We start from the raw sequence: 21047 nt of genomic DNA on the forward strand, positions 1-21047 counted from the left end.
ACACACAAACCCCACATCCATAAAAACACAAAATCAGAAGTAATAATAGTAGCCATTTTTAAAGTAAAATTGCAGCTTGCTCTACACTCAGATTTTGTTTCCCCGTTTCCCGTTTTTCCCTCTGTGAGGAAGATCTTAGAAACACACTTTGTTTTCAGAAGAACAGACAGAACCTTATGTTGCTAGAGTTTTCCTGCCTGGCCCACAGTCAGGACAAATCTCTCTCACCTGCCAGTCCCATAGCCACTCAGACCCGACCAAGTAAACACAGAGACTTATATTAGTTACAAACTGTATGGCCGTGGCAGGCTTCTTGATAACTGTTCTTACAGCTTAAATTAATCCATTTCTATTAATCTATACCTTGCCACATGGCTCGTGGCTTACCGGCATCTTCACATGCTGTTTGTCATCATGGCGGCTGGCAGTGTCTCTCTCCCTCAGCCTTCCACTTCCCAGCTTTATTCTCCTCCTTGTCCCGCCTACACTTCCTGCCTAGCCAATGGCCAATCAGTGTTTTATTTATTGACTAATCAGCAACACATTTGCCAAACAGACAATCCCACAGCACTTCCCCCATTTTTTTTTTCAAAAAGGAAGGTTTTAACCTTAACAAAGTAAAATTACATATAATTTGGGAATTTGGGCGTAGCTTCTCTTACTACTTCCTGCTGGAGGGGGGCGCTGTATCTTATGGGGAAACAAAGAAAATTTTAGGATTATGGAATAGTCCATGAGGCTGTATTGTCTGAGCCAGTTGCCTTCAAACGATTCTGGATGTTGGATCATCTGGGCCATGGTGTCATCGGAGACCTTTCAGGGGGTCTTGGCTGGTCAAACCTGATGTATCTTAATCTTGAACAAATCCATATCCTCTGGCTTTCTGTGGAAACAAAAGAGACTCTTTTCCAAAGCAACATATCCTTATATCCAAATTTTGAAGTCAAGGTATCTTTAAAATATACATTTTGGCATAACTCAACAGCTTTTACAATCAAATGTTTTTCTGCAGTTAAAAATCCCAAAGACAACACAATCCAGATTCTCTCTGTAATATTCATCTTTACGTGGCTTATTTTTTATATTAATTTTACTGTCTCTTTAAAGACTTTATTTTTTAAAACTATGTATTTGTTTATATAACTGTATATATCACATTTTTTGTCTCTTTCAAGCCTATGTATTTTTTACATACATTGTAAACTATTACATCTGAATCTGTCTTATTGTGAATCTATTGATTAAACTGCAGCAGCTGTGGCTGCTGGCTCCGCCCACCTCAGCTTCCCAACATGGCTACGTTTACCACCAGCTCTGGGAGCTATCGTGGGTCTTTGCTTTTATCCAAGTAGTGTGTAGTCCAGAAACTTTTTTTTTTTTGTTTTATACTAGCAAAGTCTAAATCCACCATGCAGTTTAATGTGCCACTTGCAGAGGCCTCATTCCTGCCATACTGCAGGTCGAGCGCACACACTAGGAACCCACAAGTAGCTCAAACTGGCAACTGCCGCTCATTTGAGAGAGACAATTAGGAACTGTTTTTAGCTCCGTTTTAGAATCTTTTCTCAGGTTTTAGGTGGAAACTCTTGCCCCACGTTGGGCGCCAAATGTAGATGTATCCAACCTTCCCATCAAACAATAAACACAGAACCAATGCAAAGAAGAAAGCCAAGAGGTCAGAGCCAAGAGCCAAAACCTTACCCTTCCTCCTGCAGTGGTCCTACCTCTCCGAACCAGAGCTACCCCTGTGTTAAAGTCTTTATATAGAGTTCCTGTCCTGCCTTCTCATTGGTTGTAAACCCAACCACATGACCGCCTCCTCACAGCCTGTCTGTATAGGCCTCCAGGTTTTCCATGATTGGTATTAAGATTAAAGGCATGTGTATCCAATAATGGCTGTATCCCTGAACACACAGAGACTTACCCAGCTCTGCCTACTAAGTGCTGGAATTACAAGCATATGCTACCACTGCCCTGCTTTCCTATGGCTTGCTAATAGCTCTGACCCCCGGGCAACTTTATTTATTAACATACAAATAACATTTTAATACAAATAAAATATCACCATAACCTTATAAAGGGTGTCTGTACTACCAGACCAAGAGAAGAAGCCACATTGGCCAGTCGCATTTTATGGCCTCCTTTCAAAGGCTGCTGCTTAAGAAACCCAGTGGTCACTAGGCAGTCAATCATTCCAAAGTGGAGCACCTTCCAATGCCTTGTAAGAGAAATCATAAAGGACATCCCTTTATATATTACAAAAACAAAAACCTATTGAAAAAGTTAGAATACTTGTTCAAAAACTAAATCTAATGCCATGTCTTTGACAACATTGCTATTATCTGTAAACAACAGTATCTGATGCCATCAGTAGGCTTCAAATGCTGTCCTTTCGAGCTGGAGTTTGCAAGCAATTCGATTCCTGTGGCCCTGTCATGAAAGGATAGGTGAACTTCATTTGACAGAGATAATAAATCACAAACACTCTTCCCAACTCCAATGAAAGCAACCTTATTCTTCAACACTTTTTAAGAGTCTCTATTTTAAGCCCTTATTCTCAAGAAGCACTTTGTTGTTTAAAACAAAGTATGGAAACCACTTAACTATATGGTCCCCAAGGTTTCTTGCAGCTCTGACTTTCAAGTGCTGAGTATTTCTAAAAGATCAATAAAGGCTGTGCATGAACTGGGATTCCGAGGCTTGTGTAGCTCAGCCTGTAGGGAAAACACCAGAGGGCAGAAAGAAATGAAAGGGAAAGTATGCTTACACTGTTTCCAAAAGTTTCCAACCAGTTTCTAAGGAGCAACTTCTATTATGTTAAAACAAAGGCAAACCTTTTAAATTATTCTACTATTTACCTAAAATGTACCTGTGGATCTTCTCCCCCTAACACAGAAATTTAAGTTTCCCTTTGGGGCTCTGTGGTTAAGAATACTTGATGCTGGGTGGGACTGGACTGGGCCCTCTGCATGGGTGAGACAGTTGTGTAGCTTGGTCTGTTTGAGGGACCCCTGACAGTGGGAATAGGATCTACCCCTGGTGCACAAACTGGCTTTTTGGAGCCCATTGCCTATGGGGGGACACCTTTTACAGCCTTAATGCAGAGGGAGGGACTTGGACCTGCCTCAGCTGATTGTGCTTTGCTGACTCCCCATGGGAGGCCACACCTTTTCAGAGGAGGAGATGGAGGGGTGGGCTGGGGGAGAAAGCTGGGGCAGGGGAGCAGAAGGAGGGGTGAGAGAAGGCTCTGTGGTTGGTATGTGGAATGAATAAAAATTTCTTAATAATAAATAAATAAATAAAAATAATATTTTAAAAAAGAATACTTGCTGCTCTTTTAGAGCACCAAGGTTTGATTCCCAGCATTCACAAGACATTCATGGCTCTAATTCTAGTTTCAGGGGATCAAACTGCTCTGGTCTCTGTTGGCACCAGGCACATACATGGTACACAGACTCACTCACACAGAGGCAAAACATTCATGAACGTACAATAAAACAAAGTAAAGACTTCCACCTTACATTGCATTTATGAAGTCAACTTCTCTTATCATTTCAACTATTATTGAATGTCTAAGAAATCCATTTACATCTCCAGCTTTAGAACTACTGTCTATCTAAGTGATGCCTCATACAAATGCTCGTGTAAATTAAAGGCAGCTTATCTAGAGATGAACTGATGTCTCTTCTCCTAGATTCCCTAGGGGATAAAGTTCTAATCCTCTTCAGAGTTTATGTAGCTCTTCAGCATCCTCAGCACACATAAAGTCAGGTTTCATTATCCCCCAAAGATCCTTTTCACCTGTGGCATACCGTTCACAACTTTGTCTATTTGATCACACTGTGCTTATGTCCTAAAGGGAAGTTTTGGATTTGCTACTTGTAGAGAGCTTTAATAACTGTCCCCTTAGCTATGTAATTTGCTCCTTCTTTGTGTCTGTGGGGTCACATTACTTCCTTCCTTCACAGTATTGTTACAATAACTATTTGTTTATTATCTCTCTTCCACCCTACACTATGAGGGTCCTATTGTTGAAAGTAACATCCACATTAGCATATTATTATTTCCTAGTAAACTAAAGATTCTGTATGTTGATCCCTTGAGCAGGCAAACCATATTTTACCCAAAATACCAGCAGTCAAAAGTGAGGTACAACAGGAGTCAGACGAACTTACAAGGAAACAATGGGTTTGTCTCTGCTGGAGTCCAGAGTGATTTTGGTGAACTGATGTCAACAAAGGACCAGTTCACAAGAGCATAAAACAGACAAAAAAATCCTGTCCCTTCCCTGCATAGTTCAAATTATTAACATTCCAAATTACTGTGAGCTGTTTTGTTAGACCAAAATCTGTCAGAGATGGCTAATGGTGCTGTAAAATCTTAGGACATAAACTGCATGTTTAAACTGATATTTCACTCCATAGGTTCACAGAGGGTATGCTGATCTGAAGGAATAATACAATGTCCTTAGGTTTTAAGAAACAAAAAGCAAATCTCCTTTACAGAATCCCCAAATAGAGTTTTTGTTACCATATCAATAACTTTGACGCTGTTAATTCTGCTTGGAGCTTCTAACTTTCCCACAGCTTTCTTGGACCAGTGCAAACATCTTAATAATGCAGTGTCACCAAAACAAGGGGGAATTCCCAAAAATAGGGGAGATCAGAATGATTAAATAGGAAGTGAAGAAACCTAACATGACAAAGTTAAGCTTTCAAATAAGGATTTAAAAATAAGACACATCCTGGTTATTATACACAGTCAGTGGCTAGCTGAAAGAATCCATTCCTTTGGTCAGAATATATTTATGGGTGTGGTCAGGAAATGCCAATAGTTATCCAACAACCTAACTTTTAGTTTATTATGAAAACATAATGAGTAATTAAACTTTTCTGAGTTTTGCAGTTGTGATGAGTGACTATGTGTGTTGTGAATTTTGGTAGAGCAAGATGTAGCCATGCCCACTGGTGAGAAACATATTTTTCTCATTCTTCAGTATCTAACATGTAGCCTTTTTTTTTTTCTTGACCAGTCACTTTGACAAAAAGCCATTCAACTAGATTTGACAATGGGATTTAGTTCCACACCCCTGAATCTGATTATTTTGGATAGTTTTCATACTGATAAATGATACTGCTGAGTGCACCATCCTATCATAGATCACAACTGTCTTACAATTTTTAATTGTCCTTTTTTTAAGATTTATTTATTTATTATGTATACAGCATATATGACTGCAGGCCAGAAGAGGGCGCCAGATCTCATTACAGATGGCTGCGAGCCACCATATGGTTGCTGGGAATTGAACTCAGGACCTCTGGAAGAGTAGTCAGTGCTCTTAACTGCTGAGCCATCTCTCCAGCCCCTAGTTGTCCTTAATGTAGTGTTTTTCCATAGCAAATATCTATGGGATTAACTCAGTATATAAATGAATGCATGAGGTAATCCACTGTTGACAAAATATACTTATCTTAAAGTCAGAACTTAATGCCCAATGTTTATTGCCCCCTTTAAATTCGATATGGCTTAGACAGTCTAGATTTATGCCCACAATAGGTTTGAATATTTGTTTAAACGAGGTGATCCCATAGCAAAGTAAAAGAAATGGCAAATGCTCTTCCATATGTCAAACAGCTGAGCTCTTTTACCTGGGAAATGATAACAAGGGGGCATTATGCTCATCATAATGCTTGCCACAAGCTCTGCCACCGCCTGGCTCGCATTGATACCAACGTCAGCAGCACTAAGCTAAGGGCAGGAGGAAAGCACATCGCATCTACTTTCTCTTCTGTTGTCATCATAATTATTTTCTTTACGCAGATAGCAGAGATTAGTGTTTTCAAAACCCTGGCTGAACTTTTCTTCCTTTCCCATAATTGTGCCTGTGGAACCATAACAGGAGGATAAACCACTGGGAGACTGATTTGCCTCCCCTCTAATCAGAACTAGCATGAGTATTTCCTGTCATTTCCTTTCTCCCCCTTGTCAGAATTTTAGTGCTCTACTTTTATCGCCAGGCTGTTTAGCCCTTCTGTTCTTATGGCTAGCAGGCAATTGGAAATTCCTTATTTTTCCCTGAGAGAGATAAAGATTCACAATATAGAGTCAGCGTTTCCCTAAAAATCATCCACATCTGTTGTGGTAATAAGTAACTCTCCTTTAGAGCATTCCCCAGGCAATCTGCAGAGCAATGCCTACACTCAATGCTTCAGCCAGGAAAATAAAACAAATGCCTTCCAGGAGTGATGGAATGATGGAAAGTACCAGAGCACAGTTGGGTGGAAAGTGCATAAAGTCTGCAGTGCCGTAAACAACATTGGCTTTGAGTCTGATTAAGTGAGATGGATTGGGCCATTTGCCCACAGTCCTACTGCATTTCAGTACTGTTTTCTCTAAATGCCACAAAAGTGCCATAGCTTTCAAAGAATATAGGAAAAGTGAGGTCCTGCAGGTTATCTTCTATCCTAAATACTATGTTCCCTTTATTGATTTCCTAAATTCTTAAGACATATCAAGTCTTCAATGTGTGTTGACATTGTGAGAGGTTTTTTTTTTTTTGTTTTTTTGTTTTTTGTTTTTTGTTTTTTCTATGACTTGACTCAGAACCACAGAAGTTGTAAAATCTCATTTTACCCACAACCTACAGACAGCCAAGTGGCCAGACCATGAAATGTAACCTTCTGGAGAGCCTTGGTGAGTTGAAGTCCATAGCAGGGAGAGAGATGCTTTTCCCTTTCTGGTCCTTAGCAGAATGCTGTGTTGAGATGGTTTCACTCTTACACAATACAATCTACAGACTGGCTGACACCAAGTCCCTCAGTTGTCAAAATCTATGAGTCCCTCTGACTGAGATGCAGATTTTTGTAAGCGTGAGAAAAAACAACAGCAATGATAACAACAAAACAGAATTCACAGGTCTTTACAGGTGTATTCACCAAAGCTACTCCTTAATGGCAAGAATCAAGATGAGATCCTGGATGCTAAAAATAGTTTTCTCTACTCTTCTCTGTGTCGCATGTTAAAAGGAGGCAAGAAGACTCTGTATGTTCCTAGCAGGGATGTTTGACTCTGCTTGCCCAGCTTGCACAGGCTGAGGTCATCTGGTTTAACTTAATTCACTCCAACACCCTGTGGAGTTAAACTTCCACTTCCAGACTTCTGACCCTGCAAGAAAGTGCTCTGGAGGAAAAAACTGATCATCAATATGTCCTATCCTCCTAAACACAGTTCTCAGGGTTTTTCACTACTTACCCTAACTGAAACCTCTGTGTAGTACTAGATCTAAAACAATTTACTAGAGAGCTGTTTGGCAGACATTTGCTCACTGTTTTACGAAAGAAAACAGGACAGAGAACACTAAAGAAACAAGACCCAGCCGGGCGGTGGTGGCGCACGCCTTTAATCCCAGCACTCGGGAGGCAGAGGCCGGCGGATCTCTGAGTTCGAGGCCAGCCTGGGCTACAGAGTGAGTTCCAGGAAAGGCGCAAAGCTACACTGAGAAACCCTGTCTCGAAAAACCAAAAAAAAAAAAAAAAAAAAAAAAAAAGAAACAAGACCCTCTAAATCAACATGACAAAGCTCATATGAACTCACAGAGAATGAAGCGACATGTACAGGTCTACACCAGGTCATCTGTGTATATTATATGACTTTCAGTCTAGTGTTTTTGTGGGATTCCTGAATGTGCAAATGAATGGGTCTCTAATTCTTGTGGTTCTCTTGAGTTTTTTTCCGCTGTTTGTTTTGTACAAATCTAGTGAGATAGTTTTGTTTTATCTTATATTTTATTTATTATATGTCATCATTATCCCTTAGAAGCCTGTTTGTTCCCCAATGAGAGTCAGAAAAGGAGTGGATCCAGATGGGAGAAGAGGTAGGGAGGAACCAAGAGGAGTAGAGGGAGGGAAAACTTTTAGCAAGATACAATGAAACATTTAGCAGGACACCTCAAATAGAAACTCTATGCCCTCTTCTCTCCCCGTGTAAGTAGCCAGCTTCTCCCCATTATCAATATCCTGATTAGGCTGGTCTATGTTTTTCAACTGGTAAACCAACATTGACACATCATCATCAAAGTTAGGTTAACAGTGGTTTCACTCTTGGTGTTGAACACTCTACAAAGGTGGGCAAGCATGCAATGGCATGCATCCATCACTGTACTACCTTAGAGAGAAATGTCACCGCCATGTAAGTGTCCTTGCTCCTTTCCTTTTCCCAGACCTGACTTACACAGTGGCTATAGTTCTGTTTTCTACGTCAAATAGCTGTAATAGAGTGGTTATCTAACCTTTCAGCTTGGATCCCTTCACTTAGTAATATGCATGTAAAGCCCCTGCACTTCTTATGGTTTCTTTAATAGTTCATTTCATTTCAGTGCTGAAGGATAGTCCCTTACCTAAATGTACCTGTGTCTTTATCTGTTTATCTATCCTCTCACTCACTAAAGTATGTTGCACTCACTATCCAGCTTTCCAATTATAGACAAAGTTCTGCAAACTTGTGTTCAGATATTTTTGTGTGTGGGCATATGTTTTCAGTTCCTTCAAATTAACAGCAAGGAACAAACTTGCTAAACTGTTTGATAAGAATGTTGAGATTTGTGAGAAACTGACACTGTGCATTCTGAATTCCCACCAGAACTGGGTTAGAGCTCTGATGTTCCGAATCCTCACCAGCATGGCTTGTAGTCAGTGTTCTGAATTTGGGCCAGTGTATTAATTTGATAATGACTCATTGTTGTTTTTGGTTTTCTGTTTGGTTCTGAAATTACTATATAGCCCTAGCTGTCATCAGAGTCACCGTACAGGTGAGGTAAGCCTCAAATTTGGAGCATCCCTCATACCTCTGCTTCCTTGTCTCCACTGCTGCTTCAATTTGATTTCTCTAGTGAAGATATGGATCATGTTTATATGCTTGCTTACCATACATACCTTCTTTGGTGATGTGCCTCTTCAAAATCTCTGGATCATTTTTAATTTGTTTACTAATGTTGATGTTAGTTTTTGACATTTCTTTGTATATTTGGATTGGATCCTTTGTCTGATATGCCCTACACAAATATTTATTTTCAGACTTAGAGTGGTTTTTTTTCATTATCTTGCTTCTTTTTCATTATCTTGACAATGTCCTACACAACGCAGAAGAATTTTAATTTGTTGAACTCTACCTCACTAATGATTTCCTTGTTGAATTGTACCTTTGCTATTAAACCAAATATCATTGCCAATCCCAAAGTCATATTGATTTCCTCCTAGATTTTCTTCTGGGAGTTTTGTAGTTCTGCATTTCACTTTTGGATCTATAATCCACTGAGAGTTTGGGTTGGTGAAGCAGGAAAGCCTGCGGCTACATTAATTTTCCCATGCGATGGCCAGCTGTCTCAGCCCAACTAACTTGTTGAAAGCCCCTGCTATTTCATAGCACTGCCTTGCTCCTTTGTCCAAAAGTAGCTAACAATATTTACATATTTTGCTGGTTTTGTTCATTCTGTTCTCAAGAGCCCCTCACCATGGATCCTGATTTCTTTGCTCCACTCTGAGGATTACAGAAGCATTGTTTTTACAATTTTTAAGGAGATTGTAGAGAGCAACTGAAGCTTAGAATCTTTGCTGAATCCCAGGGAACCCTGACTCTCCCTGAATGGTGCAAAATCCCTTTCAGAAAATAACTGTTTTCTCTCCAAATTGCCCTATAACACGTGAGTCTAGAGATGTGTTTCTGTCCTCTTGGCTAATACACCATTTCCCAAAGTCTGTTGACTGAAAATCAACACCAGTTCATTCATTTCTACTGTCAGGCATCCATATTCATTCCACTTCTATAAAGAATCATTTGTATCATCCTTCAGGAACTCTAGACTGACAGCTGTGGGGCCTGTATAGGCCCTCTGCATGTGGCAGACAGTAGCATAGCTTGGTCTGTTTGAGGGGCCCCTGGCAATGGGACCAGGATCTATCTCTTGTGCATGTTCTGGCTTTTTTTGAGCCCATTCCCTATGGTGGGATGCCTTATGCAGCCTTGACAGGAGTGAGGTGGGGCTTTGTTCTGACTCATATGAATGCACCAGGCTTTGTTGACTCCTTATGTGGCCTTACCCTTTTGGAGGAGTGGATGACAACAGGTGTGTGTGTGTGTGTGTGTGTGTGTGTGTGTGTGTGTGTGTGTGTGTGTGTGTGTGTGTGTGTGGAGGGGTGTGGTTGGTAAGTAAAATAAATAATTTTTTTTTAAATGAATCATTTGTAGACCCATTGCTATCCCTGTTTCATAAACAGAAATTTACAATCTGTCTCATCATCTCTCTCCCCAAAATTATTATAGATTATAATCTACTATTAGGGCTCATTGATTTCTTTACCTCATGCTTCTCAGCAACTGTCTTGGCTTCTTTGTGTAAGACCCCTGGAGGATCATTCTTTGGATTGAATTATTTTGTATTATTTATGATATTTTTAATTATGTGTCTTTGTGTTCATGTATGTGTGTATGATGTCTGGAAGATAGGGATAGTGAGAAGAAAAGGAAGGAGAGAGAGAGAGAGAGAGAGAGAGAGAGAGAGAGAGAGAGAGAGAGAGAGAGAGAGAGAGAAACTTATGTATAGAAGTACAGAGCTCTCAGGAGACTGAGGAAGGTATCAGATCTCCCAGGGTTACCTGACATAGGTGAATTGAATTAGTTGAATTTGGATGCTTTACAAGAGCAATATATGCTCTTAACTGTGAGCCATCTCTCCAGACCATGGTAGGAGCTATAACTTTTTGTTCTCAGAGATATGTTAACCTCCTTGCTGGCTTCTGAAAACTTCCCAGAGAACACCTATCTTCTTTAATCATGGCACTGGGAAATGTTGTTGTTATTTATGTTTATTTCTTTTGTTTGTATTTTAACAAAAAGCAAAACAGGCATTTCACCAGGAAAATGATCATAGAATTAAATCAGTTATGTGGTAATGATATAAGAAATCTCAATATTTCTGATACAGATTATAAGCTGAATACCATTGCTTTTGTCTCTAAGTATTAGTATTTTTATATGACTTGAAGCAACTAAATCTTTTTGCACAGGTTAAATTATTTATTGTTACCAAATAATTAGATTATGACCCAATTAATTGTAAAGAGCTTTGACCTGTTGCCCCATGTATCACACAACATGAGGAAGGATTTCTTAGGTAATTAGTCACTTTTCCAATTAACATAAATGTGTTTCAATCATCATATTGCATACAGGATAAGGAGAAATGACTTCAATAATTGTACTTTGCATTTCTATAGCAACTTTCATTTGAGAACTTCAAAGCACTAATTTAATTAAACCTCTGAATGTTCCCCATGAAGTAGGTGTTATTATTTCCGTTTGACAAAGACATAAATGAAGTCACAGAAAGATTAACTCACTTGCCTTTGGCCACAGAGTAAGTGAGTAGGGGAGGTCAGAATAAACCCTGCAATCTCAGAGACACACACTCTGTATTTTGGACCAACAGCTTCTTTTGACTGTTCCCTTTCTTGATGTCACATGAACTTGATGGTGACCTAGATTTGGAATGATGGGTATTTTAATTCTTTATAAACTGAGAGAGTTTGGAATGTAGATTATTCAAAGGCACTTTCTGGATTTCACTCTTCTGTATCATTTTTCTGGTATGGTATTCATTTGGGACAAATTCCTGGTGATAAATAAATTCTACCATTTTTATTTAAACATTTTTATCAACATATTCTCTCATTTTGTAGACTTGGCTAGCCTAATCCCAGAAAGCAAGGCTGTTTGCTTTTAATTAAGTGATGAACTGTACATCAAAGTTTCATGGGAAATTTTCAGAATCTCTACCTAATCTTTTCTTAATGAAATGGATCTGATGGCTACTCTGTTTGCATTAGTCACAGTACATGTTGTACACGAATTTGAGAAGTGTATTGAGCAAACAAAGTTAAAATATACCAACAAGTGTTCCTTAACCATGGTCTGAATATTTGGAGCTTTTTCAAGGGCAGAACATCCATTGCTATATTTTACTATGTAAAATCATGTACATTTAAAGCATTTTCTTGCCTTTGCATTTCAGTCTTGCAACAAAGGAGTCTTTGCAGTCTTTTTATAAAATACTACTCAGAAATATTCATCAAATCTCAACTATTAATATAATATTCTGTTGAAACTGAGACCAACAGGTGTAGCTGGAGTTTTCTCCAGTCCTGACTGGGCCTACAACCACTCAGACCCAAATAAACACACAGATGCTAATATTAATTAAAACTGTTTGGCCTAATGGCTCAGGCTTCTTGTTAACTAGATCTTACACTTAAATTAACCCATAATTCTTATTTATGTTTAGCCACGTGGCTTGGTACCTTTTCCCAGTTCTGCCTTTACATCTTGTTTCTTCTATGTCTGGCTGACGACTCCTGACTCAGCCTTCCTGTTCCCAGAATTCCTCTCTCTTTGCCCCACCTATACTTCCTGCCTGGCTACTGGACAATCAGCACTTTATTTATTAACCAATCAGAGCAACACATTCACAGCATATAGAGCAATATCCACAGCAAACAAAAGCAACAAATACAATTAGGATGCACTACTTCTTACCCTTAGGCAGTTTATCAGTAAACTTGGGTTGATATATGATGACAACATCAACTATTCAGCTTCGAGAACAGATGTTAATTTTCTCATTCTAGACACAGGACATCGAAAATCAAGGTGCTAGAGTGTTTGTGGCTTGAGATGACTCTCTCTCTTTTTTACAGTGTCTCTTTTCCTATTTGAAGAGATGTACCTGGATTCTCTTCTTCATTCAATAAAGATATCAATTCCATTGGAGTAGGGTTCTGTGCTTGTGATCTTTCCTCTGAAATCTGTATCTCAGAGCACTACCACATTTGGAGTTAGAGCTTCAACGTACAAATTTGGAGGAATAAGTTTTGAGTTTATAACAAGCAGTTTCTGTATTAATCAAGCAAGATAAAAGGTCCATTGCAATTTACAGGACCCTACTGATACAGGATCTGCTGAGGAAGAACATAAATTACTATTCCAAAGCAGGCATACTTTTAACTTAAAAAATAAACAACAAAAAACTATTTCTTTAAAAAGGGGTTAATTTCTATGATTTCTTGCCAAGTTACTATTCGAGTTACTATTTTCAATCTACTATACCACGTCCCATTTGCCAACATGATTTGCACTCTTGGTCAAAGAAACTTCTCATTTGAAACCTACTCATCTTTGAATATATTCCAAACATGGGCACATTTCAACTTTTAAAGGGAAGTAATGCAATCTTTTACAATCAATTACAATGACTCCATTGATATTATTAACCCTAAGGTAATCTAAAATTTAGTGTAGCTAGAAGTTTTCCTGTGTCCCACTCAGTCTGCAGCCACTTAGACCCAAATAATCACACAGAAGCTTATATCAATATACGAACTGCATGGCCTATGGCTAAAGCTTCTCACTAGCTAGCTCTTACATCTTAAATTAACCCATTTCTATTAATCTATAAGTTGCCACGTGGCCAATGGCTTGCTGGTATTTTCACATCTTGCTTCTCCTGCCAGCATCTCACAGCATCTCTAGACTCAACTTTTCTTCTTCCTGTTTCTCTCAGATTTTCTACCTGCCTCTAAGTTGCCTTGCCATAGGCCAAACGGCTTTATTTATCAACCAATCAGAGCAACAGATATTCACAGCATACAGAGAGACATCCACAGCAATTTAGTTATAGCTCTGACATTCAATGATACATAGAACATTTAGAAATACATTAAACCATTTTCCTTCCAGAATCAATTTCTATCGCACCTTGATTCAAGAATACTCAAAATTAGAAGATTTTGAAACTCAGTGCTTTGTTGAGGAATAGTGGTAAATTATTTCAAGTATCTTTAACTCCTTAGTAAATGGTTATGTATTTCAAATACTGTGAGCTACTTGGAATACTTACAAAGTGGAAAATGTGAACAGAAAAAGACTTAGTAATCAAAGGAGGAGGAACCTTATTTCGGATGGATTAATGTGGAAAACAAGATTACATTAGAAAATTTATTTCCAGGCTCTTACTTTCATAGTTAAAGCACACTGAAATTAATAGTTATCTTATTTTGAATACTGATTATAAAGGGTTATTTTCATCATTCATTAGGTGTTTCATTCTAGAAGTAGTTACCCATTTGTACTACATTTTCTATTCCCTTTTATCTATCCTCATTTTACTTCATATACACTCTCATTATAGCAGGTTTCATAGTGTATTATATATTAATTTATAAGCTGTTTTCCTTAGCTATTGCAAGTTTCTTTAAAATTATTAGCAAGAGCTGAATTGGGAACCCAGGGCTTTACTCTCAGCACTGGAGAACTTGAGATGTGAAGAATAAAAGTGTGGACAACCCGTACCCCATAACATCCACCCATCACTGCCCCAGTGGCAGGCCAGCAGGAAAGACTCTTAGGGGTAAGCTTCCCTACCAATACCCCCCATCAGACTCTGCTAACTATAAGACACACTCCCTACCACAAACCCACCCAACTCCCTATGACCTCAGCGGCTTCCTAACATACAAAATCTGCCAGTTCTGTTTGGACCAAGAGGTGAGTGACTCTTCTCACATCTGTCTCTGGAACCCGGGCCCTAAGGTACAACCTGTGCATCCCTACCCCACTAATGGCTGCCCCAGTTTCAGGCCAGTAGGGGAGTCTCCTGTGGTCAGGCTTCCCTACCAACACCTTCCATTGGACCTACAATCTACAAGATACACTCTCTACCCCAAACTCATCCATCTCCCTGCAACCTCAGCTCCTCCCTGAGACACAGAATCTGCCAGCTACAATTAGACCAAGAGCTCCAGTTGGACCACGACTGGCCCTCAAGACACAGACACAGCAAGCGCAGATTGGACCAAGAGCAGCTCCCTCACACATAGACACATCTTGTACCTATTGGAGGAAGAGATGGGTAATGCCAGTGAAAAACACATACAACAATATAAAGAGCAATATGGCACCACCAGAACCTAATGGTTCTATAACAACAAGACCTGAAAATCACAACATAGAAGAAGCAGAAGAAAGCAACCTTAAAAATAACTTTATGAAGATGATAGAGGTCTTTAAAGAGGAAATGAAAAATTCGCCTAAAGAAACTGAGGAAAAGACAAACAAAACATTGGAAGAAATCAATAAATCCCTTAAAGAAAGACAAGAAAAACAGATAAAGTAGTTAAACAGGTGAAGGAAACATTTCAAGACCTGAAAACTGAAATAGAAACAATGAAAAATACACAAACTGAGGGAATGCTGAAAATGGAAAATCAGAGTAAATGTAAAGGAATTGCAGGTGCAAATGTAACCAACAGAATACAAGATATGGAAGAGAGAATCTCTGGTATGGAGGATACAATACAGGAAATAGATTCATCAGTCAAAGAAAACACTAAAGCCAAAAATATCATAACACAAAACATCCAGGAAATATGAGACACCATGAAAAGACCAAACCTAAGAATAACAGGAAGGAGAAGAAATACAGAAAATGTATTCAATAAAATAATAGAAGAAAATTTTACCACCTTAAAGAAGGAAATACCTATGAAGATACAAGAAGCTTACAGAACACCAAATAGACTAGATGCCCAAAAAAGTTCACTTGCCACATAATAATCAAGCCACAAAACATACAGAATAAAGAAAGAATATTAAGAGCAGCAAAGGAAAAAGGCCAAGTGACTTATAGAGGCAGACCTATGAGAATAACACTTGACTTCTCAATGGAGAATCTGAAAGCCAGAAGGTCCTGGACAGACATTATGCAGATACTAAGAAACCACAGATGCCAGTCTAGACTACTATACCCAGCAAAACTTTCAATCACCATAGACAGAGTGCATAAGATATTCCAAGACAAAAACCAGATTTAAACAATGCCTATCCATACAGAAAGCACTAGAAGAAAAACTCTAACCTAAGGAAGTTAGAGGCACCCATGAAAACACAGGAAATAGACAACCACACAGCAGTAAATCCCAAAGAAGGGAAATACACACACACTACCACCAAAATATAACAGGAATTAACAATCACTGGTCATTAATATCCCTTAATATCTATGGACTCAATTTGCCTATAAAAAAAAACACAGGCTAACAGAATGGATAAGAAAACAGGATTCATCCTGCTGCATACAACAAACACCCATCAACTTCAAAGACAGACACTGTCTCCGTCAAAGTTTGGGAAAAGACTTTCTAATCAAATGGACTTAAGAAGCAAGCTGGTGTAGCTATCCTAATATCGAACTAAAGTGGGCTTCACAAACTAAAATCAATCAAAATAGGTCAGGAAGGACATTACATACTCATCACAGGAAAAATCCACTAAGATGAAGTCTCAATTCTGAACATTTATATCCCAAATACTAGGGCACCCACATATGTAAGGGAAACAGTACTAAAGCTTAAATCACAGATCAAATGCCACACATTAGTAGTGGGAGACTTCTACACTCCACTCTCACCAATGGACAAGTCTTCTAGACAGAAACTTAACAGATAAATAAGGGATCTTAAAGTTGTTATGACTCAAATGGACTTAATAGATATCTACAGAACATTCCACCCTAACACAAAAGAATATACCTTCTTCTCAGCACCCCATGGAACATTCCATAAAATCAACAGCATACTCGGTCACAAAGAAAATCTCAACAGAAATAAAAAAATGGAATGACTCCCTGTATTTTAGACCACTAAGACTTGAAGTCAGATTTCAACAACAACAAAAATTATAGAAAGCCTACAATCTCATGGAAACTGAATAATGCTCAACTGAATCACCAATGAGCCAAGGAAGAAATAAAGAAAGAAATTAAAGATTTCCTAGAATTCAATGAAAATGAATGCACAACATACACAAACTTGTGGGACACTATGAAAGCAGTGCTAAGAGAAAAATTCATAGCACTAAATATTCACATAAAGAAACTGGAGAAATCTCACACTAGTGATTTTACAGAACACCTGAAAGCTCTAGAACAAAAAGAAACAAACTCACCCAGGAGGAATAGACACCAGGAAATAACCAAATTGAGGGCTGAAATCAATAAAGTAGAAACAAAGAAAACAATACAAAGATAAAAACAAAGAGTTGGTTCTTTGAGAAAATTAACAAGATAGACAAACCTTTATCCAAACTAATCAAAAGGCATAGAGAGAGAACATCCAAATTAACAAAATCAGAAATGAAAAGGGAGACATAACAACAGACAAGGAGGAAATCCAGAGACTCATCAGGTCATACTTCAAAAACCTGTACTCACAAAATTGGAAAAATCTAGAATAAATAGACAATTTTCTGAATAGGTACCACATACCAAAATTAAATCAAGACCAGATAAACAATTTAAATAGACCTATAACTACCAAGGAAATAGAAACAGTTATTAAAAGTCTCCCAACCAAAAAAGCCCAAGACCAGATGGTTTCAGTGCAAAATTCTACCAGAATTTCAAAGAAAACTAATACCAATACTCTTCAAAGTATTATATATAATAGAAACAGAAGGAACACTACCAAACTCTTATGAGGCTACAGTCACCCTGATAACCAAACCACATGAAGATGCAACAAAGAAAGAGAATTATAGACCAATCTCCCTCATGAACACTGATAAAAAATGTTCTATAAAATACTGGCAAAGCGCCGGGCGGTGGTGGCGCACGCCTTTAATCCCAGCACTCGGGAGGCAGGGGCAGGCGGATCTTTGTGAGTTCGAGGCCAGCCTGGTCTCCAAAGCGAGTTCCAGGAAAGGTGCAAAGCTACACAGAGAAACCCTGTCTCGAAAAAACCAAAAAAAAAAAAAAAAAAAAAAAAAAAAAATACTGGCAAAGCGAATCCAAGGGACACTTTGCTCAGCCTGGGTGAAGGGAGGAGGAGACTGGACCTGCCTGGACTGAATCTTCCAGGCTGAGCTGAATCCCCAGGGAAGTCCTTGCCCTGGAGGAGATGGGAATGGGGGGTGGATTGGGGGGAGGGCAGTGGGGGACAGGAGGAGGGAGGACAGGGGAATCTGTGACTGATATGTAAAATTAAATTAAATTATAAAATAAATAAATAAATAAAAATTATCCACTGTGACCAAGTGGGCTTCATCCCAGAGATGTAAGGATAGTTCAACATATGAAAATCTGTCAATGTAATACACCATATAAACAAACTGAAAGAAATAAAACCACATGATCATCTCATTAGATGCTGAAAAAGCCTTTAACAAAATCCAACACCCCTTCATGATAAAGGTGTTAGAGAGATCAGGAATACAAGGAACATACCTAAACATAATAAAGGCAATTTACAGCAAGCTGACAGCAAACATCAAATTAAATGGAGAGAAACTCAAAGCAATTTCACTAAAATCAGGAAAAAGACAAATCTGTCCACTTTCCCTATATCTATTCAATATAATACTCGAAGTGCTAGCTAGAGTGATAAGACAACAAAAGGAGATTAAGGGGATACAAATTGAAAAGGAAGAACTCAAACTTTCACTATTTGCAGATGATATGATAGTCTACATAAGTGACCCCAAAAATTTTACCAGGGAACTTCTACAGCTGATAAACACCTTCAGTAATGTGGCAGGATACAAGATTAACTCAAAAAAATCAGTAGCCCTCCTATATCCAAATGATATAATGGCTGAGAAAGAAATCAAAGAAACGTCATCCTTTATAATAGGCGCTAATAACATAAAATACCTTAGGGTAACTCTAACTAAGCAAGTTAAAGACCTGTATGACAAGAAATATAAATCTCTGAAGAAAGAAATTGAAGAAGATATCAAAAAATGGAAAGATCTTCCATGCTCATGGATAGGTAGGATTAACCTAGTAAAAATGGCAGTCTTACCAAAAGCAATCTACAGATTCACTGCAATCCCCATCAAAATCCAAACACAATTCTTCACAGAACTTGAAAGAACAATACTTAACTTCATATGGAAAAATAAAAAACCCAGGATAGCTTTAAAAAAAATCCTGTACAATAAAGCAACTTCTAGATGCATTACCATCCCTGACCTCAAGCTCTGCTATAGAGCTATAGTAATAAAAGCAGCTTGGTACTGGCATAAAAAAAAAGACATATGCACCAATGGAATTGAATTGAAGACCCTGACATTAATCCACTTACCTATGAATACATGATGTTTCACAAAGAAGTCAAAACTGTACAACAGAAAAAAGAAAGCATCTTCAGCAAATGGTGCTGGCACAACTGGATGTCAACAAGTAGAAGATTGAAAATAGATACATATCTATCACCATGCACAAAATCAAGTCCAAGTGGATCAAAGACCTCAACATAAATCCAGTTACACTGAACCTAGATAGAAGAGAAAGTAGGAAGTAGCCTTGAACACATTAACACAGGAGACCACTTCCTAAATATAACACCAGTAGCACAGACCCTGAGAGCAACAATTAATAAATGGCACCTTCTGAAACTGAGAAGCATCTGTAAGGCAAAGGACAAGGTAAATAAGGCAAAATGACAGCCTACAGAATTGGAAAAGATTTTCACCACCTCCACATTTGACAGAGGACTGATCTCCAAAACATATAAAGAGTTCAAGAAGCTAGACATCAAAATACCAAACAATCCAATTAAAAAATAGGCTACAGAGCTAAACAGAGTATTCTCAACAGAAGAATCTCAAATGACTGAAAGATATTTAAGGAATAACTCAACATCCTTAGTCATCAGGAAAATGCAAATCAAAATGACTCTGAGATACCATCTTACACCTATCAGAATGGCTAAGATCAAAAACATTCATGACAGCTTATGTTGGAGATGATGTGGAGCAAGGAGAACACTCCTCCACTGTTTGTGGGAGTGCAAACTTGTACAGCCACTTTGGAAATCAGTATGGTGGTTTCTCAAAAAATTTGGAATCAATCTACCTCAAGACCCAGCTATACCACTCCTGGGCATATACCTAAGGAATGCTCAATCATACCACAAGGACACTTGTTCAACTATGTTCATAGCAGCATTATTTGTAATAGCCAGAACCTAGAAACAACCTAGATGCCTCTCAATCAAAGAATGGATAAAGAAAATGTGGTACATATACACGAGGGAGTACTACTCAGCAGTAAAAAACAATGACATCATGAAATTTTCATGCAAATGGATGGAACTAGAAAATATCATCCTGAGTGAGGTAACCCAGACTCAGAAAGACAAACATGGTATGTACTCATTCATAAGTGGAAACCAGATGTAAAGCAAAGGATAATCAGACTACAACCCACAGCTCCAGAGAAGCTAGCTCACAAGGAGGACCCTAAGAGGGACACATGGATCACCCTGGGAAGGGGAAATAGATGAGATCTCTGTGAGTAAAGTGGGGGTGGGGGAGCAATAGAGGGTAGGGGATTGGTGATTAGTACACAAGGATGGTCAAGCTGGAAGAGGGACAGAGTGGGAGAGCAGTGAAAGACATACCATGATAGAAGGATACATCATGGGTATAGGGAGAACCCTGGTGCTAGGGAAGTTCCCAGGAATCCACAAGGATGACCTCAGCTTAAACTATAAGCAACAGTGGAGAAGGTGCCTGATCTGGCTTACCTCAGTAATCAGATGGGTGAATAACCTAATTGTCATCATAGAGGCTTCCTCCAGTAACTGATGGAAGCAAATATAAAGATCCATAGCCAAGCACCATGTTGAGCTTCAGAAGTCCAGTCAAAGAGAGAGAAGAGGGATTCTATGAGCAAGAGCATCAAGATCATGATGGGGAAACCTACAGAGACAACCAAACCAAGCTAGTGGGAACTCATGAACTTTAGACCAACAGCTGTGGAGTCTCCGTGGGACTGAACTAGGCCCTCTGCCTAAGTGAGACAATTGTGTAGCTTGATCTGTTTAAAGGCCCCCAGCAGTAGGATCAGGATCCATCCCTAGTACATGAGGTGACTTTGGAGTCCACTACCTATGGTGGGACACCTTGCACAATCTTGATGCAGGAGGAGGGACTTAGTCCTG

The sequence above is a fragment of the Peromyscus californicus genome, unplaced genomic scaffold (genome assembly GCF_007827085.1).
Source record: "Peromyscus californicus insignis strain IS unplaced genomic scaffold, ASM782708v3 Scaffold_9__1_contigs__length_137607984, whole genome shotgun sequence".
Classification (NCBI taxonomy): domain Eukaryota; kingdom Metazoa; phylum Chordata; class Mammalia; order Rodentia; family Cricetidae; genus Peromyscus; species Peromyscus californicus.